Here is a 21,662-nt window from a genome sequence, read left to right on the forward strand (position 1 = left end):
GAAACGTCGTCAGGTGAGATCGATGATCCGCGGGGCGAAGACTCGCCATAACGAGTCGAGTGAAAATCAGTGAGACGAAGAGAGAGAGAGAGAGAGAGAGAGAGAGAGAGAGAGAGAGAGAGAGAGAGAGAGAGAGAGAGTGAGTGAGTGAGTGAGAGAGAGAGAGAAACGCCGATGGTGGCCTTTGCGGCGCCAGCCGCGAGAGCCGGGCCTGAGCTAGTACAGCCCCTCCCCGCCACCCCGTTCGTTCCTCCCCTCTGCGCGCGCGCGCGCGCGACGCTGCTACGTCGTTCGTTTGGCGTTCGTTCGTTCGCTCGCTCGCTCACTCGCGTCGTTCTCGGGAATCCCCCCCTCCGCCGCCTGCCGCTCCCTACAATACAGTCGCCGCGCGCGCGGTTCCCCTTGCGACCGCTGCGCTGCGCGCCGGTGCTGCTCTCTCGTCCGGCCGCTCCTCCCCTCGCTCTCGCGTCCCCTCCCCGCACCGCGTCCGCGCGGCGGCCCGTTACCCTCACCCCGCGGCCGCTGCCCGCCCCGAACGCCCTCCATCGTCCCCGCGCCCGCCGCCTCACCCGTGATTCCGCCTTGCTTGCCTGCCAGCCTGCCCGTCCGTCCTTACGTCCGTCCGTCCGCCGTTTGGATCTATGGTTGTGTGCGGTGGATTTCGTGACGTTAACCTGGCGGCCCTGAAAACGCCGTGTGGACCGGCCGCGCCGATTTTCGTGCCGCAGCAGCGAGACACCGTGTCGTCGGGTCGCGAGTGCGCGAGAACGCGAGTGTTTTTTAATCGCGGTGGCCGTTGTTGCTCGCGTTGTCGCCGCCGCCGCCACCACCGCCACCGCCGTCGCAGCCGCAGCCACAGCCGCAGCCGTCGTCGTCGTCGTCGTCGTCGTCGCCGTGGCTGTTGTTGCTCGTTGCTAATACTGGTGCTGCTGGCGAACGGCCTTACGCCAGGGAATACGTTGTACCGAGGGAATAGCTCGCCGCCGCGCGCGCGGGTAAACTTCTCTCGGAGAGATTAATGTGTGCGGAGGATAGGAGCGACGAGGGATATTCGTTGTCGCCGTCGTCATCTTCGTGTCGTCGTCGTCGTCGTTGTCGTCGTCGTTCTCGCGACAAGTGCGCGGGAGAAGCATCCGATCGTCTCGTAACAGCTTCTCCACGACGAAATTAAGCTGGAGGATCTATTAGAGAGGAGAGCGGCTCTCCCGAAACGTTCGTCTCAACTTTGTGCTCTTTTTGTCAAGTGTATCGCTTCTTTTTCTTCTTCTTCGTTTCTCTTTGTCCTTGCATTTATCCGTTTTTCTCTCTTTCTCTCTCGCGCCCAACCATTGGCTTTCCCTCTTTCTCTCTCTCTCTCTTTTTCGCGTGCACTCCATCTCTCTCAACGATATGTTTTCTCACTCGTTCTCTCGTTTCTCCGGTTCTCATTCTCTCTCTTTTAGGCAATCACGCGAGTGTGCGTAATCTCTCATTTTCTTTCTCACGCATATCCACGCACCCACACACACGTACACATACATACGCAACGTGAACTACACGCCACGAATACGTTCTCTCTCTCTCTCTCTCTCTCTCTCTCTCTCTCTCTCTCTCGTTCTCCACCTAATCTGCTCTCTCTTCTTTCTCACTCCCGCGTTCTCTCTTTCTCTCTCCCGCTCACTATGTTATATCCCGTTTATTCTCCGTTCAGGATAAAGCGGGATAAGGATTAAGAGGAAAGGAAGAAAAAGAGGAGCGGCCTCTCGTTACGACGACGACGACGTCGTCGCCGACGATGACGACAACGTGAAACGTGTTGCCTCTGGCCGCACCTGTGTCTGAAGTACAAAACTACCCAAAAAAAAGCGTATATACGAGAAGAGCCATACAGTGCCGTCGTTCAGTGAAATAATATACAGTGAAACAACGCGTTTTTCTAACGCGTCGTCTTTGGAGAACGCCGCGACGCTATGCGCCGTTTCGCGTCGTGTCGCGTTGCGTCGCGCCGCAGTATGTGACCGCGTTTGCCTCGATCACATTCGTGTGCACGTTCGCGTGTTCATATTCTAATCCTTATCGTACGTGCTCCGTTTCTTGGTTCGCTCGTTCGCTCTCTCGACCACCCGTTCGTCCGTCGTTCGTTCGTTCTGGTTCTCCCGTTCCTCCGGTCGATCTCGAATTCTATGTCGATCGGTGCATCGGTGCACGCACACGTTGTGCGTGTTTATTGCAACTCGCGCTGATGCGCGCAAAGGTGTCGCGATTACCGACCGAGTGCACGCTATCACGCCCGTGTCCCGTTCCTCCGACGTGATGCATCGTCGAGCAAGCTGGTGCCGGTGCCCCTTCACCCCCGTGTTCGGCCCCGCGCTCTTGTACCGAACCCCATCGTGGTTGTGTGCCCGCCGCTCGTCCGCCCGTCGTCTGCGTGTCCTCGTCCCGTCGACGAAGTCATCAACAGCATCATCATCATCATTATCATCACCATCATCATCATCATCATCGTCGTCGTCGTCGTCGTCGCCGCCGCTCTCTGTGTTCTCAGTGAAGTACCGCGTGTGACCGACGCGGTGGCCCGATCTTACGGTCTTCCGTTGTCGCATCTTTGTGTCCGAGGAGTCCCCGGGGGACTAGCAGTGGCGCGGGGTATCGTCGTCGTCGACGTCGACGTCGACGTCGCCGCCACCGCCACCGCCACCGCCGCCGCCGCCGCCGCCGCCGCGTTTCGAGAGCCCCGAAAATAACGGGCCTATTAATAGGAGATATCTCGGCGTGGCGGCCGCTCCGCGTGTGAACTTGAAGATAGCGAGAGGAGAGGAAGGCCGAGACCGACCGACGCTACGTACGTATATCATGCGTTTTATGGTATCCCTCGGATGTACGGATCCAGCGGGGAAGCGAGGAGAGGACCGAACCAGCGGGAGTTGACTTCTCTCTGACTGAAAGAACGGTACTGTGTTTCCTCTGTGTGATTAGGGGAAAAGAATCATTCAAAAGATTCGTTTTAGAGGGAAAGAAACGACTCTCCTTCGTGGAAACGCGATAATGAGGCTGATTGCTGTCGCTCTGCGCTATCTGCCTCGTATCCTCGCTTCTCTCCTGGATTCGTGGAAACTTGGAAACCGCGAAATCGGCGCGCCGGAAGCGGCGCTCCTCCGTCGCCCGAGCGACGGCACGCGTCGCTCCAGCGACGCTCAAGATTCCCATGTATCCACCCTGGAAATACTGACCTTCTGAATGAAACTGTGTCTATGCAGAGACATTTAAATGTGCTAAATTTATTGATTTAAAAGATTGATGAAAGAACCAACTTTTGTACATTGTACGTATGACACAGCTCGTCGCAATCGAGAGCTACGGGCGCGTCCTAAATCTCCAACTTTACTTTTTTACTTTTGGTGCTCAATTTCGCGTAACACTGTCTTTCAATCGTTTGCTTTCGAAGCAAGTGACAAAATATGTGCAAAATTTCCAGAAGGATACAACGAATCTTAACTCGACACTGCAAGTCTGTGCTAAGCGTTCCTCCGATTTTTCCCGTCTTATTAATTCCCCCCTGTTGCTTCGTGATCAATGTCGGATATTAGCCGTGCTCGTAGTTTTGAGTCTCGTGTCAAGTTGATGAACTTGTCGGTGCAGCCTCATTGTGATTTTTTCGTGCGACGAGTACCGAGTGCATTAAATTATATTTGCTAAACAATGCGAGTGACGATACGCGAAAGTGACGATCAGAAAAATGTCGTAACTCCGAAAAGACTTGCCGAAAGATCAAGTTGCACGATTCGATCAAGGTCTGCAAGGTCACAGACGATAGTCCAAGTTTCGTTATGTGTTTTCTCAATGTTAATGAATTCTCTAAGCCGTAAAAACCGAATGGAACTTTTCGTCGTTTAAATTTAAATCGTATTTCGAAATCGTGTTGTGTCTGACCCCAAATTTCCAAATTCGTTTCGTCTTAGTTTTCTAAGAATATCAGTGAAACGATCATTAGAACGATGCAGATGGCAGTTGACGGTTTTTCCTTTCTCCTCCGTTTCCCTCCATATTACGGCGTGCGATCGTTTCTGTTAATTTGAACTTTAATTTTTGATATCTGACAAGTGCGCGAGTTGTGGAGTTGTGACGGTTTTCTGCTGTTCCATCGCGCGTTGCAGCACGGCTGCTGATCTTTCATAACTCGCACGGACAGGCCGCCGATTGCTTATGATTTTCTTGCACGCTGTTACTAATTTAAAACGCTGGCGTTCGTACACTGCCAAGCACATATACGAGTCGTCGTACGGCTCGCGCTTTTACGACATTGATTCGATCGCATTGTTCCTTACGAACCACTCATTATACAGTCCACCGTTATCAATCATTCGTTATTTCGGCTTGTGGTTCATTATTCGGTGCTTCGAAAGTGAAAGTGGCGCGAGTCAAAAACAATTGCGCGCGGGTCAGCCGATACAGTACAAATTATCAATGATTTTGGTGCCTGTATTTGACACACTTTGCTCTTGTCCCAAGAGTTTTTTTTTCGTGTATTTTATTACCATATAGCGCAAGCTTATATCTTTTAGCCATATTTTATCATCTTCTTTCCATGTGCTCTTTCTCTTCTCCCCTCTATTCCGAGCACAAGTGCGATACTTGATTTTAAACGTAAAAAGTGTTAAGTACCTAAAGTGAATAGGAGTTTTGCAAACAGTTATCGTGTTTCTTTTAGATCTATGCCCTATGTTCGGTCGTAGTTTTCTTTTTATATTTGCAGCTTCGCTGAAAATGAAGCTAATGTGAACATACGCTTGTTATTCGAGGGAAATGAAAAAAAAAGGGAGGAAAATGTAACGAAACGTGGAGAAAGTGCGGTTGGAAATGGAGACCTTGCCGGTTAATTTTCATCGTGGCCTTATCTTAACGAGAGTTCAATTTAATCGTCGACATACCTAATTAATTTATTGTTTCGTCGCAAATTAAAGAAGGCTAGGTTTCCGTGACGCATATCAGCAGACACGCGTTGAATTTCGTGTTCCTCACAAAGTTGCGAGTCGCAAATTCTTGAGTTGGGAGGGAGAGAAGAGACGATGGTCTCGGACGATGGTTTCGCCGATATTACTTTGTACGCGCAAATTTCGACGTTTATAACGAGCGATGCTACAGTCTCGCAGTGTTCTATCTTATCGAATCGTTAGGCGAGGAAGTCGATACTGCCCGTCGTCGAATCGTCGCCGTCAGCGACGAAAGATAAATCGCGTCTTCGTCGTAGCGCGGGATGTTACGTTTGAAAATGTTGTTTAATCGAAAGCGTATTCTCATCCGCATCTATTTTAGCTCGATGAATATATTTTTTGGCGAATAGATTTTTGCTTAATAAAAATTCTCGGTTGAAATTCATCGCTCGCGCGCATTTTTAATACTCGGTATTGACTTTTTTATCGGCTAAGATACTATAGAGATTTATTTTAAATAATCTAGGAACTTTGAAAAACCCAACTTAAAAAAAGAATCACGAGAGCTTTCCGAACGAACGGTGATATTTCACATATTTTAAAAACAAATTCACGTATTTGGAGCTGTTCGTTATGGGAGAATATATTTTTTTTCATTGGCAAATTTTTGTTTACGTAACACTGGAGGCGGGGGGGGGGGGAGTTTATTGCAATCGGTTGAAAACGCTACCATCAAAACGTTATAAACGGTTACAATCATTCACAGTTCCCTTATTAATCCTACGATTTTCGTCAAAATCATTTCTTTCTCGAATCATAATTTATTTCAGTGATATTATTATGTTCAGGCTTTTAAACGTCTCGTCGTTCTCCGCGTATGCTAATGGATGACTCGACATTGAAGCAATCGACATTCTACTCGGTCTGGCCTTTAGCGTCCGCTAGGCCGAGAGAAAGTGCGCGACATTTGATACACCCTGTATACGTTGGCCAGCGCTTGAAACGACCTTACGAGATGGCCGCCGCCGCCACCGCCGCCGCCGCCGCGCGCGCGATACATTCTTGGCCTCCGTGTGGCTCTCGTGCTCTATTAGGAAAGCTCTAGTTTTACGATATCTCTGAATAATGCGTCGAATGTCCGCGAGTACCTTACGATATCCAGATTTTTGAATATTTAATAGTGCGTAGACGTATCTCCTATGATAAAAGTTGTTGCAAAGTCAGTTATATAACATCGAAACGGGATTATTCCTTTAATTATTAGTCATTCAGCGACGAACGAGGAAATCTTATTCCAACGAATAAATATGCCTAGCCATATTTACCGTAATCCATAATTTTTTTAATAATTTTATTTTTCCCAAAGCTTTGTCCTTTTTTTTTTTTGCTTTCAGTTAAACACTTAACTATTCACAATACAATTTAATACATCTCTCGTTTCGTTACGTCACGTTAAGCCCTTGCCTAAATCCTTTTCCTTTTACATGGAACCGTAACGTTCAGTAACGCTTTGTAGCGACGCATATGGAGAGTCGGCTTTTCACGGATCTTCGCTATTCATTTGGCTATCTCGCGCTACACAAAAGTACACGCTCGCTATCTGGAGAAAGATAAATAGTAAAGAATTCATGCGTAATCGTCCCGAGAATACTCTAAGCATTTAATTTCGAACACACGCCCACCGTTATGTAAGCCCGCGCGACGGACGCGCGAGTAAGTACCTTATCGGTTATCTGCCACGTACTTGAATCGAGCAGCAAAACAACGCGCGCGCGACTGTCGATCTTACGTGGAAACGTCACGCGCTTGTCTTGGCCCGACTCGATCGAAAACTTTTTCGGTTTGCGCCGCAAGAAATTGTGTATGTCGCGAGCGAATTATTAGACTTTTTACCATGTCGCGCTTTCGAATACGGTAAACACCCAAGTTTCAACAGCGACTTTTGTTTTGTATTTACAGCGTTACTTGCTTCGCTCGTGTTATTTCAGCCATTTGCACGCGATTGCCGGCGTATAATTGTGTAAGATCGCGCAGAGGCCAAGTTGTGGAATTTCTTTTTTGTAATTTGTAGAATCACAGACGTTTCGTGTGTACGCGTGGATACGGCTTTGAGCGTAACCTCTTGGATTCCGTACATTTGTCGCCGCGACTCCCCGAAATAATGTAGGCAAACGCGATTTTTCGCGTCTTCGATTCCCAAAGTTATAAATTCTCGTATGAAAAGCGTACATTGTCGATATCGCGCAAATGTTCATTAACCATGTGCGACGCTATCGCAAGTCGGAGGATATTTCGCAAGGTCTCACATGCACGCGTCATTACGGAGAGATGCCGCGTTAGCAAACTATCGGTTTTATCGTACGTATAAATTTCGTTTAATCTCTGCTCTTCCCCGCTTTGCTCTTTTCTCTCTCTCTCTCTCTCTCTCTTTTTCTCTCGTGTCAGGCCTAGCCTTTCGATAGGAGAATAATTATGTAATTCGTGTTGTCGCGTAATGACACGCACACCTCTATCTATCTGCGCTCGTCTTTTTTCTGTCCCGAAAGGACAAATAACTTCCCATCGCTCTCGTTTGCATGCGTTTTCGGTCAGAACCAACAACCATTATAATTTCGGTGACTTTAATTTTCGATGGTTGCAGATAAGACGAAATTGACCTTGCGTCAATCGTTATGTGGCTCCATTATTTTTTCCACGCGCTTGTACAATATTTTATCGGGAAATAAACTCGCTGAAATTGTATCGACTTGAAATTCCGATGCTACTGAACAACGCGATCACTTCTCCTCTCTTTCTCTCTCTCTCTCTCTTCCTTTTTCTCTTCCACATTTTTGTTTTGAATAATAATTAAAATAAAATACATTCTCATGAAAGTACATTTATACCATCAATATATCGCACGGAAAACACCAAACGAAAGTGCCGTAACCGCAGGACTGCAATTTTTCAATAGAATTATTTGCACAATAGTCGCTTCTTGAAAGCTTTTGTTACAAAACATAAACGAGATGTGAAATAAATACAAAAAGTACATGCGGATTATGTATGGTGGCGATATATATATATATTTTTTTTTTCGGAGCGTGCTATTGACAAAGTTCACATCGGAGAGATATTATTTTGTAAATGAAAATTGACGATACGCGCGTCTCAGAAAATGACAAATATTCTGAAATTCTCTCGCTGGATGTATACCAGGAGAGTCTCGGAAAGGGTTAAAGCTACGCGTGTCATGAAAACCGAGCACGGCCAGGCAACGGCGTTTCTTCCCTCGTTGCCAGATCTACCTGTGCCTGTATCTTCTGTTCGAGAGAGAAAGAGAGGGAGAGAGAAAGGGAACTCGGCAACATTGCAACGCCCAAAAGCATTACGGCATTTCGCTGAAACGAACAATTTTTCGCGGAATACACGATCATATTTGCAATTCGACGATAAGAGAAGGTTAGCTAACTATTTATTTAATACACACCAATAATATATGTGAGTTATATACACTTTTATGTATAATTATTTTTCGCGACATTATAACGTCTCATTATCACATTTAACATTTTACATAATTTACTTGGATTATATTATCTTTATATATTAAAAATAATAATTGTACAATAATTTTAGTTTACCCGCGACGAGGAATAAATATTTTTCTAAAGCTCGCGAATCACGCGGACTCGATTGGTTCGTTGTGTAACGTAACGTCGGTGGATTTGGAAGTATAATTTCGCGGTAGTAAATTCGCATTTGCGTAGATTCGCATCGATCTCGTCGAACTTGCCACTTTGCGACGTTACTTTATTCTGAAGCCAAGCCATTAGCGATTTCCTGCTCGACGAAAAATTTATGTCGGAAGATGTGACGTTCTCGTTTATCAGACTTTTGCGTCGTCATATGCGTGACTCAGATGGTATTGAGCTTTAAAAAATTTACTCACACACACACACACACACGCACGCGCGCGCGTATCGGTGGATAACAAACGTTGTTCGAGTTTTGGCAAATAATCGGAGCTGTCGCAATTAGCGATGGCGCCGATCGCTACTTTGCGAACGTGTATATCAATTTTTCGCAAAAGTATCGCGAGAAAAAAAAACAGGCCAAGCGTCGAAATCTTTTCTCGGGTTTCATTTCGTATTTCTCGACCAAGCGAAAATTTAACGTTGTTTTAACGCGCCTAGTGCGTCGCTCGTTTTCCCCGAGATCAAAGTCGAGTCGAAATTATCACACGTCACGATCACGTTGTTACTACGTCTCGTGAATTTTTCTCCGATAGTTGAGATTCGTCAAGTATCGACCAGGGAGTGAATCTTGCGTGAGTTTTTCAACGAAATGGAGAAGGCAAAAGGAGGGAGGGGGGAGGGCAAGAGGCGTCTTGTCCAAAAGGGACAGGTGTTCTCGAATGAAAACTAGTTTTTCTCGTCGCTCTCGTACGTACGGAAAACCCAGCGCGGCATCTGCGAACGAAGAAAACCCGACGGATTATCGCTCAACTCGAGTCGGGTTTTCTTCAAATGCGGCCGACTAGTTTGGCCCCGTTCCATGTACGAGCACGTTCGCGCGCTTACTGCACACACGCGCACGCACACGCGCGCGCGCGCGCACACACACACACACACACACACACACACACACACACACACACACGAATGCATCGAGCGCACGCACGGGCAAGCACTTGTGGTACCGTCTATAGAGAGCTCTGTGCTGCCGTACGCATACAGTCATCGATCTGGTGGTGTACATGTTAAGCCTGTCGCGAAGCCGGAATTCCGTGGAAACCGGTAAATTAATGTCTGATTTTGAAAATTAATAAATATGCGAAATAAAAAAGTGATATATGCAATTAAATATTGTCAACAGTTTTGTAAATTCGGTCATTTCCTTTCAACTCGTTATCTTTCCAGGCTAACGTATAGTTGGCCTCGAAAGATAGTTGAACGTCACACGAAAGTTCTATTCGACATTCGCTTTAAATTGCATCGAGAATATTAATTTGTCAAGTCGAGTTTGCAACAACTCGAGATCTTTCTACAGGGAGCGTCTCTCGCATTTATTATAATCTCGCCTCTCGCACCGAGGCGCCGAGAGTTCCACCGCCGATTTTGGTAGATAGGCTCTAATTCCTCGTTCGTGCTTTTTGCAGAATCCGGGCCGCGCAAAATTATTTGTTAACGAGTTAGAGCGGCGGTGATGTAAGCGACGGTATTGCGTGGAATCGCAACGTCCTTCATTACGAGTCCCATTCTGTTTGTTGCGAATTGAATTCTTTTATGTCAGTCGCAGACGCGCCGACCGACAGCTCCTCTCGGCAAGTCTATTCTGCTGCTTCTTAACCCTTTCATTCACGCGACATTAAAATGAATAATACCGGAATAATACCGATATACTGAAAATACCGACATTAAAAAGATTTGGAATAATGATTTTTTTTTTGTAAACTTTTTCTTTTTTGTTTTTTATTCCAATATTCGCTGAATATCCCAATGCTCTCGCTCGTGCGTTTCAACACGTTTTGTTAAAGAACGGTAGGTCACGTATATAATATTAGTGCTGACGCTGTCAACGAGTAATGACGAGTTCATTAACTTGGGTTCCATTACAGCCCATATTACTCATGCAAGATTAACCTTCTAATGCGACCTCGAAGTAACGTACCGTATATTTGTCCGTCACGTTACTTAGACTGTTATCGTCGTTTCTACGTTAATTGATTTCATTGAAACGTTCAGTCGTTCCGTTACGTTCTCGAGGAAGCGTCGAACGTCCCATCCAGCGGCGGCACAGCGGAGCAGCTGAGCGGTCGAGCGGTATGCGAGAGACGACGTTTCGTAAATATCCCTGTCGCACCGCGCCGCGCTGCCGCCGATCATCTTATTTCGCGACGTAAACCGGGAGACTGGTTTGGAAAATGTACCGGAAGTAAGCTTGTTCGAAAATAACAACACGGCCTATCGAAGTGAAGGCTATAGTTCGTTGACTTATTCAGAACCGCCACGACGCGACGACGACGACGACGACGACGACGACGACGTCGCGTCGCCTGAAATCGATATCGCGTCCGATATTTCTCGCTCTTGCCGGATACAAGCGCGATAACGAATGCTAACGTTATTCGCAATGTGCGACACGACCGGATTTTATAAAAATTCAACTCCGAGACGACTCGTAAAAAATTAGCGGAATAAAACGGGGGAAAGAGACGGAGCGCTTTTCATCTATTCCCATTATAACTTTTAATTTTAATTAGTACAATACAAATTTTTTTCTACGTGCAGAAATGATAATATATTAACATAAAAATGATTAAATGATAACATTAAAATTTTATTATAATGAAAATTACTCTTGTGTAATAAAATGCATTCGCGTTCAGTCGACGAAATATTGCATTTAAAAGCGGCCGTTTTCTTACGCAATTCGTAAACGATTGGATAAAAAAAAATTTGATTCTATTTAGTTAACGCCTCGTCTGATATTAGACGTTGCAACTGTACAAATTCATTCGTATGCACGCGACATTGATCGACTCAGGGACGCGCGCGAGTGTTAATGGTCTTATTTTTCCTTAATGAGTGTTAACGTGACGTTAGGTCGCGATACGACGCGCGATCGGATATTTATATATCGTTACGTCTTCTTTGATGGCTGTTTGAAACACGATGGAACACTCGATGATGGTCGGCGACAAAACAAACGCTGGACTGATCTAGTAGTGCACATTAAATATTACAATCGCAATAAATATTATTTTAAATAGGGCAGATCTTTTAATAAATCTCATTTATATTTAAAAGGCTTCAATTTTAATGTTGTATCGAAATTTTTGCGAGGAGAACACGTCGGTTTTTCTTTCTGATCCCTTTTTTTTATATTATTAACGATATTATAATGCATCTCTCTTATTCATCCTCGTACGATTAACTCTGAACAATATTATCGACAGCACAACGCCATGTTGAAAAAGTCGTGACTCGAGCGCGTCGCAAACGCGCGAAATGGTCACGTGCGAATTAACGTTGCGGCGACGGACCGCGTAGCGACTTCCCGGGCCTTACATCTTTATCGCGCGACGCGCCCCGAGGCGATCGCCTTTTTCACACGTCCAAGAGTTGACACGACCTCGCGCGTTCTCTTCGGATTCAGTTCAGTTCGACTCGGTTCGATTCGACTGCTCTCGGCTCGGCTCGACTTTGAGTCACGACGACACGGCCACGACGACGACGAGGACGTCGACGGGAGAGCTATCGACCGTTCTGGGTTTCGCGAGATAATAATAACCCCGGTTGAAATATATTTGGCGACGAGGGGGACGTGGTACTTTCTAAAAAGCGCCGTTTACGCGCGACAGCGTGAACCACGAAGCCGCGAAAAGCACGCCCGCGCGGATATACAAAGTTGGCCGAGCACAGCAAGCGGTTTTTCCCGCTCGCCGTTACGCGCGCCGCTCTCGTTAAAATGCCAGCTTATTATTCTCCGTCAAAATCTGCGAACGGATGTGACTCGGTGTCGCGGAATTCGTCCCTGTGAACTTTTCAAAACCATCATTTATCTTTCGAAACGTATGCTAGCTTCTGCCTCTTACATCTGTGCGCGCGGATAATTTCATTGGTCGTCCAATGCGTTAAACATCGGAATAATTAAGGTACATGTATGCAGGATAGCAAATATCTCGTCCGAGAGTCCGTCGCGACTTATGAATCGTCTAAAGTGGGCTAAACTTTGACAATGCCCGTTGAGGATTAAAGAGGAAAAAGAAGATGAGAATCGCGCTGGGCGGGGCGTTGCACCAGAGTAGCGCGGCGCGGCGCGGCGCAGCGTGGCGGTTCCCGTCGCTTCTGCGAGCGGCAAGGCGCGGCGGCGGCGGCGGCGGTGGCGGCGGCGGTGGTGGTGGCGGCGGTGGCAATGAAGACTGCAGAACATCGTTTATTTTGACTTGGCGCATCAGCGAGCGCCGGCCGTGGTCGAATTGAACGTTCCCGTCGTCGTTCGTATGCAATCGCTGCGGCCGCGGTTCGGCGCACAGGATAACGTCAGTATCAATACGAAACGTTTATTCTCTTCGCGAGAAGAAGGCCCGTAATGCGAAATAGGATTTCTGCGCGCGTGACTTTTTCGTCTTCCTCGGAAAAGACTGATTTTGGAAATGGAATAGTCGACAACGTCTTCTCGGCGGTGAAGTAAATCTGAATATCCGTTTTCGTGGCCGTAGTCGTTTGGCAAAAGTTTAATAATAGAGCCAATATAGGATTCTACGCGATTCTACGAATGTCAGATTATAACCGGTTAAAATTGAATGTCAGTCGACTGGCGGAGCGCGGAGAGAGAGAGAGGAGGGGGAGGGGGATGGCGGCGGAGTCGCGAGGTAGAATATCGCTGTCATATCCGAGACGTAACAAGATTCGGAAGCTCGCGGAATGAATAATTGCTGGTCGTGTGTCGGAGTCGTCGCGCGAGGTCACCAACCAACCAACCAACCAACCAACCGACCAACCGACCGACCAGCGCTGCTGATTTACGGGGATCGAATCGCACACACGGGCACAGTCGCGGACACGCGTGCAGTAAGAGTAAAGTACGCAAGCGGAACGGCCCTTTCGGTTTTTATAACCTCCAGCAGGTGGGGCGTTTTAATCGATAACGGCGAGAGGTATCTTGCGCGGCGTCAGCGGCAGCGGCGGCGACGGCGACGGGCGGCAGCGGTAGTGGCGGCAAAAATCGCCCGTTCCGGGTTTAAAGTAGCGCAAGAGCGCGTCCCGCTTTTTTTTACGTCGTCTCTTCCCCTCTAGCCGCCCCGTCCGCATCCGCACCGCACCGCGCGCTCCCACCCTGGTAATACGCGAGAACGGTACCTTTAATTTTTCCTACGGTCGCTTTCCCCGCGAGATTTACCGCGTCGTCTCTACCACGAGCTCGAGCTTTGAGAAAGTCGATACCACTAAGCGCGACCGGCGTCTTGGTCGTCGTCGTCTTCGTCGTCGTCTTCGTCGTCGTCTTCGTCTTCGTCTTCGTCTTCGTCTTCGTCTTCGTCGTCGTCGTCCTCGTCGTCCTCGTCGTCATTTTCAACCGAAGCGTAAATCGTCGCGCGCGCGATATACACGATGCTCGCTATAACGATCCGAAAATATCCTTTGACATGGCGTTTCTGAACTTTCCCTCCAGCCGCGGATGTTTTATACGACGCAACGTTTCTAAATATATCTCGTCCCTCTGAACGCGGCGAACGATTCGTATAAATCGGCAATGTCTAAGTGGCGTTTTACGCGTTCCACGAAATTGAGAAATAAGACGTCGAATTCTCGGTGCTTGGAACCGATCTGAAAGTTAGCTTGCATTTCGTAGAATGCAACATTGCGCAACAATTCGCAACTTGCTACACCTTAGCCGCCTCTCAAAGTTCGAAGTTTGTAAAAATATTATTTTTACCTTTATATTAGTTTTTCTTTTATTTTTAACGAAATGTGTGTTAAACATTCATGAACGTTTTAATTCGATTAATAATAAAGAGGGTAACATGGAATCTCTATTACTTTACCAATAATGACGATAACGTAACGCTATAACAGGTGACATAATTTTGCGCCCAGTTTTTCTAATACTTTAACATTATGACAATTTTTGAATTCTCGCACTTTTTTTTATCGCTCCTCGCATCATTACTCATACGCTGTAGAACGATAGTTGGGGCGTAGACAGAGTGACGAATGTTCGACGTAGGAAATCGTGACTGCAGTCGCGACGGTGAATTAAAGAGGGAAAATTCACAAGATGAGCTTCCCATATACGTGGGAAGGGCCGACGGTTTTCATTGTTATATCAAGCGAGGTTGGTGCGCGGCGCTTCGCCTGGATACAGAATCGCCTCTACTTTCGCCGTCGCGCTGTCCATGCGCGCGCGCTCACGCGCTACAATCGATATCGTCCGGTAAAAAAAGAGTAGTCGGGCGAAAGTGTACATACGCGCGCTCGTAGCAAAGAGATGCAAGAGGAGCGAGCGTGGAGATATCTCGCGCGCGACGAGGAGAGGAGAGGAGGGGCGAGCGAGCGAGCGAGCATACGGCTTTCGCTTACGAAATCCGCCAACGCGCTCGCGCTCCGCTTCGCCGAAAAGTCAAGGCTCCTGTCAAGGATGTATGGCGGAATGCTCGAGTACGTTTCCCCCTGCTAAGCCGACTCGATTTCCGCGAATCGGCAGTCGCTGGGTCGCGCTTTTTTTATTTCTTTCTTTCTTTTTTTTTTTTTTAATTTTTAGCTCCCTTGAATTCTTTAATCAAGCCTGGGTATAAATACCCGGGCACAATGCGCGAAAGACGGACGCTGTTGTATACGCGTAGGCAGAAACGCCACGATACTTCCTTAAGTCGATCGATAGCTTGTTTATACCGAGTATTTTTAACATCGATACTTGGCTTATTTTTATCGGGGAGTAAGCCCGAGGTACATATCTCTTTAATATCTCTTTACGAAGAAAAGAAACTTGGAAACTTTGGTATAACGTTTCTCGTCGACTCTCGCATGCACGCGATTCGCAGACTCATCTTTCCTCGCCGCGCGTTTTGGATCCATCCCAGATACCGGAATCATAGGACTTTCACAAGAGGGCTAGATGGATCACCACGTCAGGCGTGTGTGTGTGTCAAGGATAACTCGCGGCTGGCGCGATAACCGTTTTTTTTTGTTTTTTTTTTTATCTTTGTCATCATCATCGTCATTGTACGGAATGAGCTCTTTCTCTCTTTCTCCGCGTGGCACTGTCGTGAAGTGGAACTCGCATGCGTGTGGCGAGTTGTTTGTACAGAGCGCATAGGGAGGAGAGCCGCCGCACGTTGCAGAGTATTCCTCGCCGCCGGGTTCTCGGGCTTGAGAATGATTGCGGGCGAGGAGTCGGTGGGGCGGGTGAGCGTGAGAGGGAGGAAGAGCGCGGTCGCGGATCGGAGTGGGGTGAAAGAGATGCGAGACGCTGCGCACCGACGGTGAATGGGTGAAGCTAGATGCGAGGGCGGGAGTGGGTACGGCGGCTGCGAGCGTCAGGGCGAGGGGTCGGAAGGGTGGTGGACCAGAGAGGAGGGGAGGGGACGCGGATCGGAAGAGATATCTCGACTCTATGATGTAAGGGGACAAGGGGTGTGCTTATACGCGTGTTTACGTTAGCCGGCCAATAAGATGTCCTCCAGTCCGGCTGCGTCACTGCGAAAGAGTCTTTGCGCTCGGCTGTGTGTGTGCGCTCGACACACACGTACACACGTACACACGTACACCTAGCGCACCACTTATATGTGAAACGCGTATTATTGAAGTACGCTTCGCCTTCTCGATACACCTCGTCTTCGATACCGAGTATTCTTAGCGATCGTACTTTACCTTCGACCGCTGTAAAATAAATGGTTAGTTGAAATACGCACACTAATTTATATTAGTTATTTATATATATTGTGCCTTTGATATTATTTATATATGGGCACTTGGAAGATAGTATCGAGTAGAGAAAGCGCACAGATGTCTCTGCGTTAAATATAAACAACTTGCTAAATTATTTTCTATATAAATTTTTGTGATTTTTTAATGAACCTACGACAATTCCTAAATATTACATAAGTTTATCGACGTTTCCGGAGAAAGTAACATCGATAGCCCGTTCTATTCGCGCGCATGGTACCCTTTAAATCAGAATATTGCTCGTTCAGACGCAACGTTCTCGCGAGTGTCGCGAAGTTGCGCTGAAGACCGAATTCTTGCGTCATATTGTTTTTTGCCTACCATCTCTCAGAAGTTGGCGCGACAAGCATCACGAGAGACCGATCACGTAGCACTCGTGACGACGAAGGTGGGGGAGTGAGGTACCCTAAAGGAAGCCTCAAGGTGGACGACCATTAGTGTGTACTATACGCGATGACTCAGCTTCTACCATGCGAGAGCCCGTAATGACACGGAGCGTGTGAGTAGATCTCGAGAAAACTTTCGATCGCGCTATTAATGATTAACGCTATCGAGAGATCGTCACACACAAGTCCTCGCATTCGTGTTGCGCTCACGCGATGATTTCTCAACTAATTTCCATGGTCATGAATTTCCTCATCAGTGAAAATTTCTCCGTGCTACAACGTAAATTTTTTTTCAACTGATAATATGTTAAGTATACCATTCGTGCTGTTGTTTGAAACAAATGAGAACGACTGCGAACGATGGCGATTATTATTTCTGGATGTTGGAATTAAAACGCAAAATTTTGATCTCTCTCTCTCTCTCTCTCTCTCTCTCTCTCTCTCTCTTATAATTTATTTCATCATAATGAATTTTTCTTGAAACTTTCTTCTTAACGTGATAGATTTTTAACTTTCAAGGCAAAGTTATCATCTTCGGGCGAGCGTTTGAAAATAAATACTCTCGACGATCGTAGCCAGGCGCCAGTGTTGTCGTTGTTTTGCGCCGCATAATGAAAGGATCGATCGCGAGGGAGCTAGAGGCTGTCCCGCACAGCTGATATTTGCCATTTTTACTATTGTCGCGTATTCAACCCGACGAATCGACCCAGGTCCCTTCGACACGACACCGGCGGCGCAATTCGCGAACGCGTGTCAGATGCTTTCTCCCGCAGTATTTCCCATTGCGCGAGGAACGATCGATCGCCCCCATTGCGTGCTTGGTACACGTATCCCAACCGTAATTGCCGTATCTCCGTCGGCTGCTGCGGATTTCCTGCGAAATACATTATACGTTTCTTTACGTCGTCGGACGTAACGAACGCGGCGCGGCGCGGCACGGTGCACGCCGATCCTCGATCGTCCGAGCTTTGCAAATTTAGTTTATCGTAAAGATAATTCATACTTCCACGCGAGAAATTCCAAATGATGACGGGGCCACTCTTTCAACGTCTTTATTATTAGAGTTTCTCACGGAAACCTCTCATTTTACTCAAAGTTACTCAAAGCGTTGGATGTGATTCTGGCATCTTATATATGCTTACAGAATATATATATATATATATATATATATATATATATATTATTGAAGAGATATAGGAGACATAAAATTCTTAGAGGCTATGTAAAACTGCCAAGTATTTTCCACGCCCGAATAATATTACGTAACATTTCGGTATATGCCATCATCGTCTCTGTCATCTTATTGTGTATATTTTACGTATACTTTACGTTATGTATCACCATTACCGTTTCTATATATTATAGAGTGTTTGAATTTATAAACCGTGCCTAATGGCGCGGGGCAATAATCAGCCATTATCGGACACTTATCCTAAACTTATAACGCAACCGTAATTTCTTTCTGCCATCTGATATTTTTAGTCGTCTATCAACCTCACGGATAATGAGTGTGTAAATACCAAATCGATGCTAACAACGAGCATCTTTGTTTTTTTTTTTTTTTGTTCACTGTACCAGTACACGTTCGATCACTCATTTGCGTGTTAATTCATCCTTATATATAGTTAACATGAAAATATACGAATCGTAATTGCCGTCGATTACGCGGAAAATAGAGAGACCGAAACATAGAATATTCTGTGAAGTTACAAGTGTTTCGTTATCGCGTGACCGCGTATCGTGCTCACCGTCGAATCTCTAAAGTAATTAGTTTTTATCATTATCCGAGAAAAAAAGCGCTGACTGAATAGATCGATAGAAGCATCATTCTAATACTCATCTCATGATTGACCGAAAACGAATCTTCTTAAATTTTCGTCAATCGATTCTCGCAACGTGCGTCATTGCGTTCAAACGCTCACATTTATTTTTATTTTCAAGCAATTTATTTTTATATTTTCTTATTAGCATAGCTAATAAGAATAATACTTGTAATACGCGACTTTTTCTAAAAAAAAAAAAAAAAAAAAAGAAAGAAATTTCAAGAATTAGGAAATCGGAATAATTTCAGGCTTCTGTAATAAAAATTTAAATTTAAATAAAGTGAAATTAGATGATTTCAATTCCTGGAATATTTAATTAATTCTTTAATTATAAGTCAATCGATGCTATCAAGACATTCCTTAATGAGAGATATATTTTGTTTCGCAGGAGGATTGCCTTGGTCACCGCTGTTGTCGAAAGAGAGGGATTTCTCGGTCATCGGGGTCGACACTCGACGTCTCGGATGGGAACGACGACGAGAAGAAGCAAACGAGGAAGCGGCGGCACGCGAAGGGTATCGGGGGGAGTCGCGTCTGGCCGCGTAAAAGGGGGAGGAAGGAGGGGCTGAGGACCATTCGTTGTGATCTTGTCGGACGAGATCGAGAGAGCGTTTTTCTCCTTGAGCTTTTTTCCGATCCTTCCACGTATGTCTTTTTTTTGGGAGGAATATTTTAATTTTTTTCTCTCTCTCTCTCTCTCTCTCTCTCTTTGTCTCTCCTCTCGTTTGAGTGTGAAATATGAAATGACTCGATTCGTATAAACAATAGTATCGCAACGTTAAATATCATCGCAACACGTAACGATATACAATGAAATATTTGAAACACTATCCTTGTATGTAATCGAAACGAATTTATTAAAATTAATGTCGCGTGAAACGTAGGAATTAATAGCGATTCAGACGTAAAGGTCTTGTGATTCACAATTTCTTGTTAATCAACAAACGCAAGATGTTACCGCAGTAGTCTGACCATGTCTTTTAATGTCACGTTAAATCAGCGATCCGATTGTAATCGTGGATTCACCTGCTTTGTTACGCAAAAGTCACAATGACTATTTAGGCCTTAGCTGTTTATTAATCATGATTGCAAATAACTTAATCGTAATCATTAATCGTTAATACGCGGCTGTTGGGCGTAAATCCACCGGTCGTTAACGCGGCTGCCCAATTTCGCGGCGGAGGGAGAGGGAGGACGACCGGCGTACGCGACCATCAGCGACGGCGATGAAAACGGAGGTGACGACGGTAGCGCGATTCTCGCCGTGGGAACGATAACGAGGTCCGCGCGGCGGCAACGGGGAACGATATTAATAACGGTGATGACGAGTCGCAGGTGGAATACGGAGCGCGCGGGTCAATGAGGAAATTCTCGGGCGCACGAGGTGCGCCTACCTTTTGAGCGCCAGCGGTGGAACGAGAGGTTAGGTGGGGCGGCGAGCGATAGAGTGGGAGAGAAACAGAGAGAGAGAGAGAGAGATAGAGTGGGGGTGACTCAGAGCGGGACGAGGCATACCGAGCGGAAACAAACGACGGGCAACAAAACACTGTGTGGCGCGAGGCACGCGGGTCGGAGAAACATGCGGATCTTTGTGCGAACAGCTGAACCGGAAGTCGACTGCGCTTCAGTCTAATCACTCGCCGCCGTCGATAGGGTCAGTCGGTTAAAACGGCTGCTCGAAGGCGACGGCGACGCGCGACGGCGCGTCTCTCGACCGACCGAGACGAAGGGAGTCGGGAAATACGCGATACGACGTAAAAAGGCCGATCGATTCGCGGAGCGCGATCATGTTATTGAACTTGATTTTTACAGCGATTTAATTTTGACGCTCATCTCGCAATCTCTCGTCCCGCAACATCTGTTTGACAGAAACGTGGAAAATTTCCAACTGCCGACACATGCTTAAAATATTTTTTTTACGTCGAGTCGCTGAAATTAATATAAATGGCTAAGGCTAGACCGAAAACCCGTTTCGTTGCACGTTGAGAGAGCGAGGATATCATTTCTCGAGATACATATATCGGCGTATGTACTTTGGTATTAATAACGCACGCGGATCGTACACATCCTGAATTCGCGGCGGAACACGTGTCGCGCGTGTGTCTTCTGCATGACGACGCGTCTATGCGCGACTTATGTTGGTCGGTGCAACGCTCTTCGATTAAACAACGCGTGTCGCGGTTACCTCGTCCGTTTCGCTCGTTAAAACGGAGCCGATTATAAACGGTGGCGCGATTCGAAATACTCGGGGGCGGGGGAATTGCGTAACCGAGGTGTGCACTAACCTAGGAAACCCTTCGTAATTAGAGAGTTGTTTGGCATCCGTGGCCGGCATCCAAATTTACGCTGCCGAACGCTCGCAAGCTTATTTAGGTAAAAATAAATCTGATGTAATAACATAAACAACGAACTCGGACGTAACGCGAAATGTAGGAGTGGTATTTATATACATATAAATACAGGCGCGAATAAGTAAACAAGTATGTGAGTGAAAATCGTTGAGCACTCGAAGCGGATGTCTCTTACTAGGGGAAGCATCACGCGTTACGGAGTAGAGATAAAAGGAGGAGGAGGAGGAAGAGGAAGGGAAAGGAAAAAGGCTGAAAGACTTTAGCGCTCTTCGAATCGGTCGCGCCGAAATACCGCGCGGAAATTTGGCCGCGTCGCGATCGCGCGGCGACAGTCGCACAACTCGCGCACCCCACTTGGTCCGCGGGCGCATGCGCGTTCTCGTAGCCGCGCGTCGAGTCGCGTGTGCGTTCTCCCGGCGCCGCGTCGACGAGCAGCGCGGCGACGACGTTCTCGTCCACGTTCTCGAGGGCGATTAATTGCAAGTTTCCCATGACATTCCCATTCCATTCCGTCCTTCCCGTAGAGATCGCAGCGGAAGCGGCGACACGAAGAAGAGGCGGCGAAACGAGAGGAGGGAGAGACGTGAGTTTGGGCGATTCTACGCGGGTGTGTCGTGGTGTACCGCGTGACAGTGCACGTGGACAGTGCGCGTGTGAGACAGTGCGCCGCGCGCGGTGCAGGGTGACCGTGACGAGGAAGGGAAGAGGAAGAGGAGGTGGAGGACACGCACGGAGCAGCGTGTGCCGCGCGCGCGGAGACAGG

General features: G+C 47.0%; 1 pseudogene; it reads left to right on the forward strand.

The window, feature by feature from the left end:
* The first annotated feature begins 374 nt into the window (after window positions 1-374).
* Window positions 375-21,587, forward strand: LOC120360060 (annotated as a pseudogene).
* The last annotated feature ends 75 nt before the right edge of the window (window positions 21,588-21,662 follow it).

Source organism: Solenopsis invicta, chromosome 2 (assembly GCF_016802725.1).
Source record: "Solenopsis invicta isolate M01_SB chromosome 2, UNIL_Sinv_3.0, whole genome shotgun sequence".
NCBI lineage: Eukaryota > Metazoa > Arthropoda > Insecta > Hymenoptera > Formicidae > Solenopsis > Solenopsis invicta.